We start from the raw sequence: 12,644 nt of genomic DNA on the forward strand, positions 1-12,644 counted from the left end.
AGGTGTAAGTAGATTAAATATTTTAGGAGATTTTTGCCAAATCTGATGATCCAATGGTTCTTCACTAGTGGAGGCTGATAGAGTTGAAGAGAGAAATAAGGTCATTTTTGGAAGAAGGGTAAGACTACATTAAGACATAGACTTTCCTATTCCCCACTTCCAATATGGGGGAAGAGTTAGTGATGAAAGTAAGCATAATATATTGAGATTATTAGTACAGAAGAAGGCTGATGGGAAGGAAGGTTGATAGAAAGCAATGAAACCAATATAATAATTTTATTTTCTGAAATCCTAAATAAATTGGTTTAATAAAACCCTAAGATTACCCAAATGCTATGGAGAAGACAAGCTGCACCCCTAGTTTCAATCATAGCAATTCAGAAAAAATCTATTGTATATACTGGGGTCTTCATGAGACTTTATTTGACGGACAGTCTTTTATCACTGATAAGAAAAATATATAATTCTGTAGGAAGTATAACATACATGTAAGTTCTAGAATTATGGCTTTCAAACTTTTTGGTTTCAAGAACTCTTCACATGCTTAAAATATTAGCTTCATAAAGAACTTTTGTTTATGTGAATTTTATTTTTAATATTTATTATACTAAAATTTAAATTCAAAATTTTTAAATATTTTCACTTTTAAATTAATAAAATTGTGTATATTTGTAGTGTGCAACATGAGGTCTTGACATATATATATATAAACGTTGTGGAATGGCTGTCAACTTAATTTACATATGTGTTAACTCACACCGTTGTTAATTTTGTGGTGAGAACACTTAAAATCTACATTTTCAGGAATAGAATATATAGTTATTAACTATAGTTATCACTTTGCACAACAGATTGAACTAATTCCTCCTATTTGAATTTTAATGAACTTTGATTAACATCTCTTCAATTATCTTATTCCTCCCACTGACTCACCTCCTGGTAACCACCATAACACTCTCTACTTCTATGAGATCAACACTTTTGGCTTTCATATATGAATGAAATCATGTGGTATTTGTCATTCTGTTCTTGGATTATCTCATTTAATATAAATGTCCTCCAAGTTTATCCATGTTGTCTCAAAAGACAGGATTTCATTCTTTTTATAGCCCAGTAGCATTTCGCTATGTATATATACCACATTCTCTTTATACATTCATCTGTTGATGGGGACTTAAATTGATTATATACACTATCTATTATAAATAATGCTGCAGTAAATAAAGAAGTTTAGTTATCTATTTGAAATATTGCCATATTTTCTTTGGTATATACTCAGTAACGGTATTCATGGGTCATATGATAGTTTTATATTTAAAGTTTTGAGGAATATACACATTCTTTTGAATAATGATTGTAGTATCTTACATTTCCACCAGAAGTGTGGAAGAGTTTCTTTTTCACCACATGCCCACCAACACTTCTTATTTTGTCTTTTGATAATAGGCATTACTACAGGTGATATAACATGGTGATTTTATTTTGTGATTCTCTGATGATTAGTGATATTCAGTTCTTTTTCATATGCTTAGTGACCATTTGTATGTCTTCACTTGAGAAATGTCTACTTGGGTCCATTGCCCATTTTTAAAATAAAGTATGTGTTTACTTGTTACTGAGTTGTTTGTGTTCTTTGTATATTTTGAGTATTGACAACTCTTCAGATATATTGTTTGCAAATACTTTTCCCATTTTTATGTTGTATTTTTGTTCTTTTTTTATATTTTATTTTTATTTCATTTGAAAGTCCGAGTTACACAGAGAGAGGAGAGGCAGAGAGAGAGAGAAAAAGAAAGAGGTCTTCCACCTGATGGTTCACTCCCCAATTGGCCACAAAAGCTGGAGCTGCACCGATTCAAAGCCAGGAGGTAGGAACTTCCTCTGGGTCTCCCAAGAGGGTACAGGGACCCAAGGATTTGGGCCATTTTTCACTGCTTTCCCAAGCCATAGCAGAGAGCTGGATCAGAAGTGGAGCAGCCAGGACTCGAACCAGCACCCATATGATATGCCTACGCTTCAGGCCAGGGTGTTAACAAGCTGCACCAGAGCGCTGGCCCCTGCGTTTTCATTCTTGATTATTTCCCTTGCTGTGCAGAAGCTTCTTAGTTGGATGTAATCCCATTTATCTCTTGACCTCTTGTTGCCTTTTCCTTTGAGGTCACATTCAAAAATTCACTGCCCAGAATCAGGTCATGGGGATTTTCCACTTTTTTCTTCTGGCAGTTTCATACTTTCAAATTTTGCTGTGAAGCCTTTTATTGATTTTGAGTTGACTTTTGTATATGGTGTGAAATAAGGATCAATTTTGATCCTTTTGCATATGGATATTCAGTTTCCCCAACACTGTTTACCAAAAAAACTGTTCCTTTACCACTGTGTATTCTTGGCACTTTTGTCAAATGTTAGTTGGCTATAAGTGATTATTTGTTCCTGATGTATGAGTCTGTTTTTACCCTATACCACGATATTTTGGTTATTATGTTTGGAGTGTATTTTGAAGTTATGTGATGTGATGTCTCCAACTTTGTTCTTTTTGCTTAAACTTGCACTGGTTATTTTCTGGTGGTTCCATAAGAGTTTTAGGATTGTTTTTTTCTATTTCTGTGAAAACGTCATTGATGTTTTGAGAGACATTTCAATGGATCTATAGATTGTTTTAAGAATTATCATTTTAACAATAACAGTATTTCCAATTTTTTCACACTATATTTTCAATGTGTTTTCTTTAACTTTTTAAAAATTTTTGTTATTAAGTGACTAATTTTACCTATTTATAGAGTGTAATGTGAGGTTTTAACACATACACACAAATACACACACAGAGACATATATATATAGTAAAATGATAAAATCAGAATGATTAGCCTGTCACCTTAAACATTTATCCTCAGACAGAATATCAAAATTCTCTCATCTATTTTCAAATATATGTTGCATTATTTTTAATTATTGTTTCTATACTGTGCAGCAGAATACCAGAACTTTTTCCTGTTATATGACTGTAACATTGTATTCATTGACCACCCTCTTCCCATTCACTCTTTGTCTCTAATCTCCCCAGCCTTTGATAACTGCAATTCTATTCTTAGCTACTATGACATCAGTATCTTTAGAGTCCACACACGAATAAGATCATGTAGTATTTATGTTTCTGTGCCTGGTTATTCCACTTAACATAATATTATCTAAGCTCACCCTGTCATTGCAAATTACAATATTTCATCCTTTTTATGGCTGAATATCATTTCATTGTCTATATATTCCACACTTTCTTTATCCATTCATCCACTGATGGACAGTTCAATTTCCTTTATCAATGTTCTATAGTTGTCAATGTAGAGATATCTCACTTACTTAAATTTATTCCTACGTATTTTATGTTTTTGTAGCTGTTGTCAATTAGATTCTCTTGATTTCTTTTTAAGGTAGTTCACTGTTAATGATAGAAATACTACTGAATTTTGCACATTGATTTTCTATTCTGCAGCTTCATTGCATTTGTTTATTCTAAATGTAGATTCTAAAGAATCTATATATACTAATCTATATATAAAGAATCTATCTATGCATACTTTATATATACTATATGACTATTTTATCTACAAACAAAAATGAATTAACTTCTTCCTCATTGGGTGCCTAATTACACTAGCTAGAATTTTCAGGACTATGTTCAGTAGAAGTAGTGAGACGTAACATCTTGCCTTGTTCCTGATATTAAAAGAAAGGCTCCAAATTTTCTCCACAGAGAATCATGATAGTTCTGGATTTCTCTTACATGCCTTGAAGTACTTTGTTTCTGTACCTAATATGTTGAGAATTTTCATCATATTGGGAACATTGAATTTTGTCAAATGCATCTATCAAAATGATTATATGGTTTTCTTCATTCTGTGTGTAACATCTATTGATTTACATATGTGGAGCATTCTTTGCATCCCTTGAATAAATATCACTTGATTATGATGAATGATCTTTTTAATGTGCTGATGGACTTGATCTGATAGTATTTTTGAGGATTTTTGCATCTATGTTCATTAGGGATATGGACTTTTAGTTTTCTTTTTTGCAGTGTCTTAACCTAGCATAGTGTCAGGATAATATTTATTTAAAATTTTTAAATTTGGGAGCCAGCACTGTGGCAAATAGCTTAAGCTGCTGCTTGTGATGCTGGCATTCCATATCACAGCACAGACTGGACTCCTGGCTGCTCTACTTCCAATCCAGCTTCTCGATAATGTGAACAGGAAGAGAGTGGAAGATGGCTCAAGCACCTGGACCCCTGCCACTCAGAAGGGAGATTCTGATGGAGTTCCAGACTCCTGGATTTGGCCTGGACCAGCCCTGGCTATTGTGGCCATATGGGGAGTGGACCTGCTGATAGAAAATCCCTCTCTCCCTCTCTTTCTCTCTACCTCTCTCTCCCTCTGTTCACTCTGCCTATCAAATAAATAAATCTTTAAAAATTTTAAATAAATTTAAATCCTTTAACAATCTATTATATGTTAATGTTAATAACTAATATTTTAAACTATGTTTTTCTAAACAAAGTTAGTGAAAGTTAGTTTGACATTTTTTGTAAATCTTATGAATATCTGATATACTAGAAAATAGATGGCAATAAAGTCAGATTCGATTTTCAATGTTTCACAGTTGACAGCTCTCAAGCTGCATCCCTACCTCTTCCCCTTCTGCCCCCCATTTAGGAAATCTAATAAGAATACATGCCCACTTACTCTTTAGGTTCCGTTGGGAAGTTCAAAGCATTTAAACTCTGGTACAGCCTTAAACCCCTAACCAAAATAAAAATCAAGTCCATTTAGCCTTACCTGCTCTCTCAAGTCATTTTTTTTAAGGGAAAGAATTTATTGGGAGAAACCCGACAGATTGGAGGGAAGGGACAAAAAGGGAAAAGAGGGAGAAGAAGAGCATAAGAGAGACAGAGACAGAGACAGAAGGCAGGAGACGGAGAGGAAGAGAGAGAGAGAGACAGAGACAGAAAGAGATCAGGAGACGGGGGTGGGGGAGAGAGAGAGAGTGAGAGAGCCACGTGTTCAGGAACAAGTCCTTTTAAAACTTTGCGGGGGTGGGGGCAGCGAAGTAGGAGCAGCACATCACATTAGAATGGGGGTGGAGCTTGTCAAGTCATTTTTGGACATATTTGTGGAGGCTCTCCCGATAAAACGTCATTATAAAAGAAATAGATCTCTGCAAACACTTTGGTCCATGAATGGATCAAATGTTCAACATTAAAACCTAATTTAGCTGGAAGGTCCATTTGACATCTTTGGTGTGACCACAACACAGCTGATTCTTACACTTGTTTTGTATTTTCCACATGTTGATAAATGTAATGGAAATTCAGTCTTACATACGTACATGGTTGGCAAAAGGAGTATTTTTTTCTCAACAAGATGGCCATACTGACAGTATGCTGAGTGCTCTTCCTGCCACTCCAACCCAGACCCCAGCTGCCACCCAGGCTACTGTGCTAACACCATCACAGTGCTGGCTGCATCTCTAGCTGCAGTAGCCATTCTGGTCTCATGCACAGAACTTGGGGTCGCAGTGGCTATTATCACAGCTCCTCACCAGACACTGGCCTTAGCACAGCCCCAGAAGAGACCTCGGAACCCTTACTTCCGAGTCCTGCTCCCTCAGGGCTCTTTCCTGACAGTTATGTGACCAGGCTGCACCCAGTTATTTGAGCCTCCATCGTGGGCAGCTACGAGTGACAAAATGAGGGCTCTGCATGAGTTATCTGGACTCTGCTGGTATTTTTTTTGACAACTTCTCACCAATTGCTTTTCAGTGCAGCACAGAGTCAGAATATGAAGGGGGCTGTTGACATGGAATTTGCTAAGAGCATGTATGAGTTACACAAAAAAGTCTATCCAGAGGCTATGTTGTGGTGCAGCAGTTAAGTGGTTATTTGGGACAGCTGCAAACCTATGTCAGAGTGCCTGGTTCAAGTCTCAGCTACTTTGGCATCTGATCCAGTTTCCTGCTAACGCACCTGGGTGGCAGCAGATGATGTGCTAAGTTCCTAAGTACTTGGGTTCCTGCCACCCACGTGGGAGAGCTGGATGGAGTTCCAGGATCCTGGCTTTGACGTGGCTCAGCAGTGAATGTTTCAGGCTTTTGGGAAACGAATCAGTGGATGGTTGCTTGCTCTTTCTCTCCCTATCTCTTTCCCAATTTGTCTGTTATTCTGCCTTCAAATATTAAATAAGTGAATGCATAAATAAATCTTTTTTAAAAAGCTCTCAAAATGAGTTCATCCCGGGCTGATAAGCTACAGGTCATGACATCATAGAGCATCTGTACTAATCCATGAGTACTGTAGCTGAGAGGCTCCCTATCCCCTTAAAACTCCTTGTGGTTAAGAGTCTCCAGAACCAAGACCTATGTCAGTACTTCAATGGCTGCCCCAGGAAGGATCATTGGAGTAATGTTCACATCTTTAATATTAGGACACTGAAATGTAAAGGCTGATCTGATCACGATGACCTATTTTTGCCCAGCTGAATGATGGGATTCTTAAGTGACGTGCAGCGAGTAAGAGGGGCGCCAGCTCTTATCCAGTATATCCAAAGCACAGAGCTGCAGTGCAGAGGACATGCAGCCTGGAAAGGTGTCAGCTGACAATACTGTGGACCATTTCTTGTTGAGTCTGGTTAACCAAGTGCCCAAAAATAGTTCCTCCGTAAGTCCAGGATGCCATGGTCAACAGCAATATCAACGGTTTGCTGACGCTGACCTACTTAAACAGTCTCACACAGTCACAGGTTTCCTTCAACGGTAAACTGGTCAACCAGTGACAGGCCCCAAGCAGCACTCTACTTACTCTAGTTCTCAGCTCAAGGACTCAGAATGAAGTGGAAGAGAAACAGTTTCCTTGGTGTGACTCCAAATGAACATGGCTTACTTTTTGTACAAAAGCAAAAAAATGACTCTTTCAACACTTTTTAGATAATCCCTTTTTCATATAACTGGGAATATTTTCATTTGACATTATCCCAGAACATAGTAAATGCTTCAATAAATAATGTACTTTCAATGTGGAATATGAAATAATGTTAATGAATTTGAAATATGAAAATATTTGTTCACTGAGTTAAGCACATTTCTAGTGATGCGTTTCATTATATAAAATGAGAAAAATCACAATCCTTAATATCACTCATGTCATAAGAACCATTTTTAAGTACTAAGGGGCTACCAGATGCATGGCAGCAGATGCAAGTTTTCAACAATATTAATATTTTCACAAAAGATAAAATTCTATAATTGGCAACAAATACTGTCACTTTTTTTTGCCAAGTAACAATCTTGCTCCTTTTAGTTTTGAGGAAATAACTGCCAACTATCTGTCTAAATAACCATACTCGTCTCTCAGTCATTGTTTCAAGTGAAAAAAAAAACTGTTTATTTCTTTAAAAGTGACTAGCAGCTTCTACCTCAAACAATCACACAATTGCTTTTTCTGGAGATAACAATCACACTTCAGTATATAGAAAAATGTTTTATGTGTACTTTTTATTTTATCATAAAAATGTTTAAAAGCTGTATGTTCAAACATTTAGATTTATTAGAATTAATCACCTTTATTCTTCAACAAGAATGTTACGGATAAGTGGCTAGTATCTACCTTTAATTTTTTGTCAGTGACTAATATACACAATGATTACTAGCAATTTGGTGTCAATGCCTTCATTTTCACTAAGTTCATAGTATTTTAACCCCCATTGCTTTCACACAATGCCCACACAATGAAAAAGGCAGATAATACCTTATTTTTTAATGGAAATAATTTTGATGTCACAGACTGTATGGAAGCCTCAGGAATTGGAGAACCATATTTGAGAGCTTAGAAAAGGGGGGGGAGGGGCAACGCACCCCCACCCTGACTGGGTCTGTGAGCTGGCGGGAAGCCAGTGTGTCTCCCTGTGGGCTGCCCTCTGGCAGATCCAAAACTGGGAGTGGGCAGGACAAGGCTTCGGTCTCCACCTCAGCAGCCATGGTCCCCGGTCCTGGCCCAGGGATGCACCTGCAGAGTCCTGGTCAGGCATTGAGCCTGGGGCAGTGTCGCTCCTCTCTCAATGGCTTGGTCATTCCACCCCTGCCTTCTGGGAGTAACTGACTATGCAGGGGACACAGACATTGGCAGTGATTGAGATTGCTCCAGCTCACAAAGTGAATTTCTTAGTTAAGATAGAGACTTCCAGACCCTGGACAGGCAGGGCCTGTGCTACGCCCTCATAAACAGGAAGCAGCTACAGAAGAGACCATGACTCTACACCTCTCAACATCCCTTAGGAGTAAAGGAATGGGGTCTCCAAAGGGGGAATGTTGTAGGCAGGCATATAGAATAAAATTGATTAAGTTTGTGAGCTGGAAGACCACGCCTTCACCATGCCCCTGTGTGACCACATGCCCTAGCTGGCCACACCTGTGCTTCCACCAGCCAGTCAGGTTAATTAACCACTCCCCTCTGGAAGTGGATTAAAAGCCTGGGACATGGTGTGTCCGCCCTTTTCCTTTCTTTGGCCTTTTGCCAGTGTGGGGCTTGCTGTGGCCCTGCACCTCCAGGGCAAGTGGCCTTTGGGCCACCCACCCCAGGCTACCTGGCCTAGATGCTCATTCACATGGCTGTATGAATCCAGATTTACCTCTCTCCTTTTAGATAGGGCTCTCACTCTCCTATGCATCTTTCTCACTGAATAAAAGCTTAAAATGCAAAAAAAGGGGGGGATGTGTAAGGAGGTTATAGTTTGGGAAGAATTTCATAGAGCAATTGTGATTTGAGCTGGAGTCATAAAGTTTCAAAGTTGGTTAGGTGGTATTTGGGAGGGAAGGTATTTGTAGAGGTGTCATCTGTGTCAGTCAAAACAGTGTGGCGCAGAGGAGAAACAACAAGGGATCTGGCACGTAATCGCGGACATTAAGAAAGATGGAGATAGGATGGGATGAGTATGGGTCAGGAACACTGACCATGAGTGATATGAAAATGAACAGATCAGAACCTTTAAATGTGAAGAGCAATATTAGCCATTGGGGAAAATAAAATCAGTGAAAAGTAGGCCCTTTATTATTTATCAAAACTATTTTTTTGGATGGACATGTCTGCTTTATTAATGACCATGCACACTTTTCAAAAGACAGGCAGAAGGGGCGTAACTAATTCAGGGCTAATTCTATAGGGTACACTAATTCTATAGGGTAGAACCGATACTGGCACCACTATGCTTCCCCAATCAGCTTGGCGGTCACAAAGCCAGGATAGCATCCCAGGTAGTCCTAATGAGCCTGGGCCACACCCCTGGGAGCTGTTTACCTATCAAAACTATTAATTAGCATTTTCAAAGATCTTATTATAAATTAAGTGCATATGCAAATGTGATTCTGCTAAATGGGAAGCATAGTTACAGATAGGTAGAAAACCAATGGTACATCTTCACAAGCATCACTTTAGTAGGTTTTTTAAAGATTTATCTATTTATTTGAAAGTCAGAGTTACACAGAGAGAGGAGAGGCAGAGAGAGACAGAGAGAGGTCTTCCATCCGCTGGTTCACTCCCTGGTGGCTGCAATGGCCAGAGCTGGGCTGATCCAAAGCCAGGAGCCAGGAGCTTCTTCTGGGTCTCCCACACGGATGCAGGGGCCCAAGGACTTGGGCCATCTTCTACTGCTTTCCCAGGCCACAGCAGAGGGCTGGATTGAAAGTGGAGCAGCCAGGACTCAAACCAGCTCCCATATGGGATGCCAGCACTGTAGACGGTGGCCTTACCCAATACATCACAGTGCCAGCCCCTTTAAGCAGTTTTAATTGTTGGGTTTACTCTTTATGTAATTTAATTAAATCATTATTCAATCTTCTGAAAGTTATCTTTGTAAAGAACATTTTCTAAGACAATTACTGACTTCTACTTATTCATCGTTTGGGATGGGATTACGAGTTGATGGCTTTCATACTTTTTATAGTCCAATGAAAGGATCAGTGCTTTTTGCCAGCATGGCTCACAAATGGAATGCTATGAGGATAATCATACCTGCTTTTTTTCCATAATGAATATTTATTCAGGACAAAACAAGATGCTAGAAAGCATTAGAATATATTCATCATGTTTGGATGCAACCAAGAGCTTTGATAATTTTTCTGCCTGGAATGACGAAGCTTGCATGCGTTTTTCTTAATTGGCTTTGTTTTGCCTGTAAAGTGCTTGAAGCACACGGTATTTGCAAGCAAACTGAGGATAAAATACAGTTGCTTTATCTTACTAGTTAGTTGTATAAATAAGTCAAATCAGACTCATTTCTTATCCTTACTCCAACTAAATTGACTGGTTGATGGAAATGACTCAGTTACTCATTTTGGTTCACTGGTTCCCATCCCATTCCATAATAAACCCACCTACATATTTTACAGCATAAAAATAGCCCCAAAGAATTTAAGGTTTTAATTAATATTTTGAGTTTTCCTCAATGATTTGGTGCAAACTTTCAGTAGGTGTGCATGTTGGAGGGATTTCCACTTTTATTAAAAAGAAAAAAAAGATCTTTGTGAGTGTCCCTGTCGATGTGTGTGTGGTTGTAATATGTATCTTCAGTTGTTTTTTTTTTTTTTTCGGATGTAGTCTATTTTAATAAAACATCATTGAATGAGTTCCAGAAACAAATTTAAGTGAACTGAATTAATACTTTTCTGAATCAGAGTAATGTATTTAGTTTAGTTCAGTCCCTGAAAAAGTCTGTGATGAGGGAAATAAATATTACTCCCCAAAACAAAGCAATAATATCATTGCATTTATCCAGAGCTGCTCAGGTAATTATTTTAAAGTACAAAATCAATGTATTTTAACATTAAAAATGACTTTTTTCTTACTACAAATGTGGTACATATTCATTACAGAAATTTTGAAACATAATGTACTTGGTATTTTAAACTTACTATTGCAAAGTCTAGTTTTTTTGTAACACTGTAGATGTTAAAGTGTTTCCACATTGTAATAGAGTGTTTACATATCCATGTCAGTGTCTACTAAAACTTCAATTCACTATGACCAAACTAACTAGAATGCCTCACTAATCTAAGGCTGTCAGATTTGGCAAATAAAAATATAAGATTTCCAGTTAAATTAGCTAAGTTTTATTATAAGGAGGCCTCAAATATTGTCCTGTATTTTAATTTGCAATCTATAGCTGGAAATTTAACATTATTCTCTGCCTTTCAGAGATTGACTGATGAAGACTTAAAAAAAATAACAAAAAAGGGGCCAGTGCCGTGGCTCACTTGGTTAATCCTCCGCCTGCAGTGCCGGCATCCCATATGGGCGCCGGTTCTAGTCCCGGTTGCTCCTCTTCCAGTCCGGCTCTCTGCTGTGGCCTGGGAGGGCAGTGGAGGATGGTCCAAGTGCTTGGGCTCTGCACCCCATGGGAGACCAGGAGAAGCACCTGGCTCCTGGTTTCAGATCAGCGTAGTTCTGACCATGGCGGCCATTTGGGGGGTGAACCAATGGAAGGAAGACCTTTCTCTCTGACTCTCTCTCACTGTCTATAACTCTACTGCCAAAAAAAAAAAAAAAAAAAAAAAAAAAAAAAAAAAAAAACCACACACACACACACAAAAAGCAAAGAAAACAAAAAAGGCTAAAACACTTATTAGGAAATTAGTAATGCACAAAATAAATAAAACCAAATATGTTCTCAAATTTAGCATACATCTAACCTGCTTTCCCATATTTACTAGTGTTCTGTGAGAAGCAGATATTTAATAAAGTGGGTTCTGCATAGTGGGTTTTGTAGTCAAACAGACCTATCTGCTGCTATTTCTCAACTTTCCATCTCTTGTCTCCAATTCCTTCTCTTTCAAATAGAAGTAATATCTATCTACACTGATTGTTACAAACATCACATGAGACACTGTATGTAAAGTGTCTGCCATGTGATTATCTGGTTGTTCCTTCACTAAGGTAAAAGAAGATTCAACTAAATTTACCAAACTCTACTAGGGCAAAAATTTTCAAGTTCTTACATTTTTGGACTGCTTTTTTACTACTAAAATTTTTAAATATATGGAAAGGAAGGAAAAACAGTAGCAATAGAATCCTATGTATTTAACACCCAGATGAAATAATTATCAATATTTCGCCATTTTCATACTGCTCCCTTTTTTCCTGATGAACTGTGAAGTATATGCTCCCTAAAATATTCTTTTATCCATGTGTACATCAATATGTATTAGAAAAAGATTTAACAATAAGGATTAAATACTTTTGTCCAAAGACTATTGGAAATTGGAATCCCCCCTTATTATTTGAATCTCCCAGCGAATTGGTGTACATTGTGAATTAAATATCAAAAGGAAGTCAGCGACATGATATGCAGATCATAGTGTGCTCTACACTGGAAATGCAAAGACGGCAGTAGGATGCAGTTTGTATAATAAAAGCACAAGGAGAGGAGCTCTCAGCGGAAAAAAATTAGAAACATTTTTACAAAAACAGGAAACAAGATTCCAGGAAATGAGGAATTTTTACTAGTAATTGAAATTGCATTTTTACACCAGTGGGTTTAAATTATGTACTTGGAATTAACAGAAGGCAGCTATTAAATATACTTTATATTTGAAAGCTTTCAGTTTTT

At 37.6% G+C, this 12,644-nt stretch overlaps 1 pseudogene; it reads left to right on the forward strand.

Annotated features, from left to right (window-relative positions):
• LOC127484817 (eukaryotic translation initiation factor 3 subunit F pseudogene) overlaps nucleotides 1-6,821 on the forward strand; it is a 66,058-nt pseudogene extending 59,237 nt beyond the window's left edge.
• Nucleotides 6,822-12,644: the final 5,823 nt, after the last annotated feature.

Source organism: Oryctolagus cuniculus, chromosome X, assembly GCF_964237555.1.
Source record: "Oryctolagus cuniculus chromosome X, mOryCun1.1, whole genome shotgun sequence".
Classification (NCBI taxonomy): domain Eukaryota; kingdom Metazoa; phylum Chordata; class Mammalia; order Lagomorpha; family Leporidae; genus Oryctolagus; species Oryctolagus cuniculus.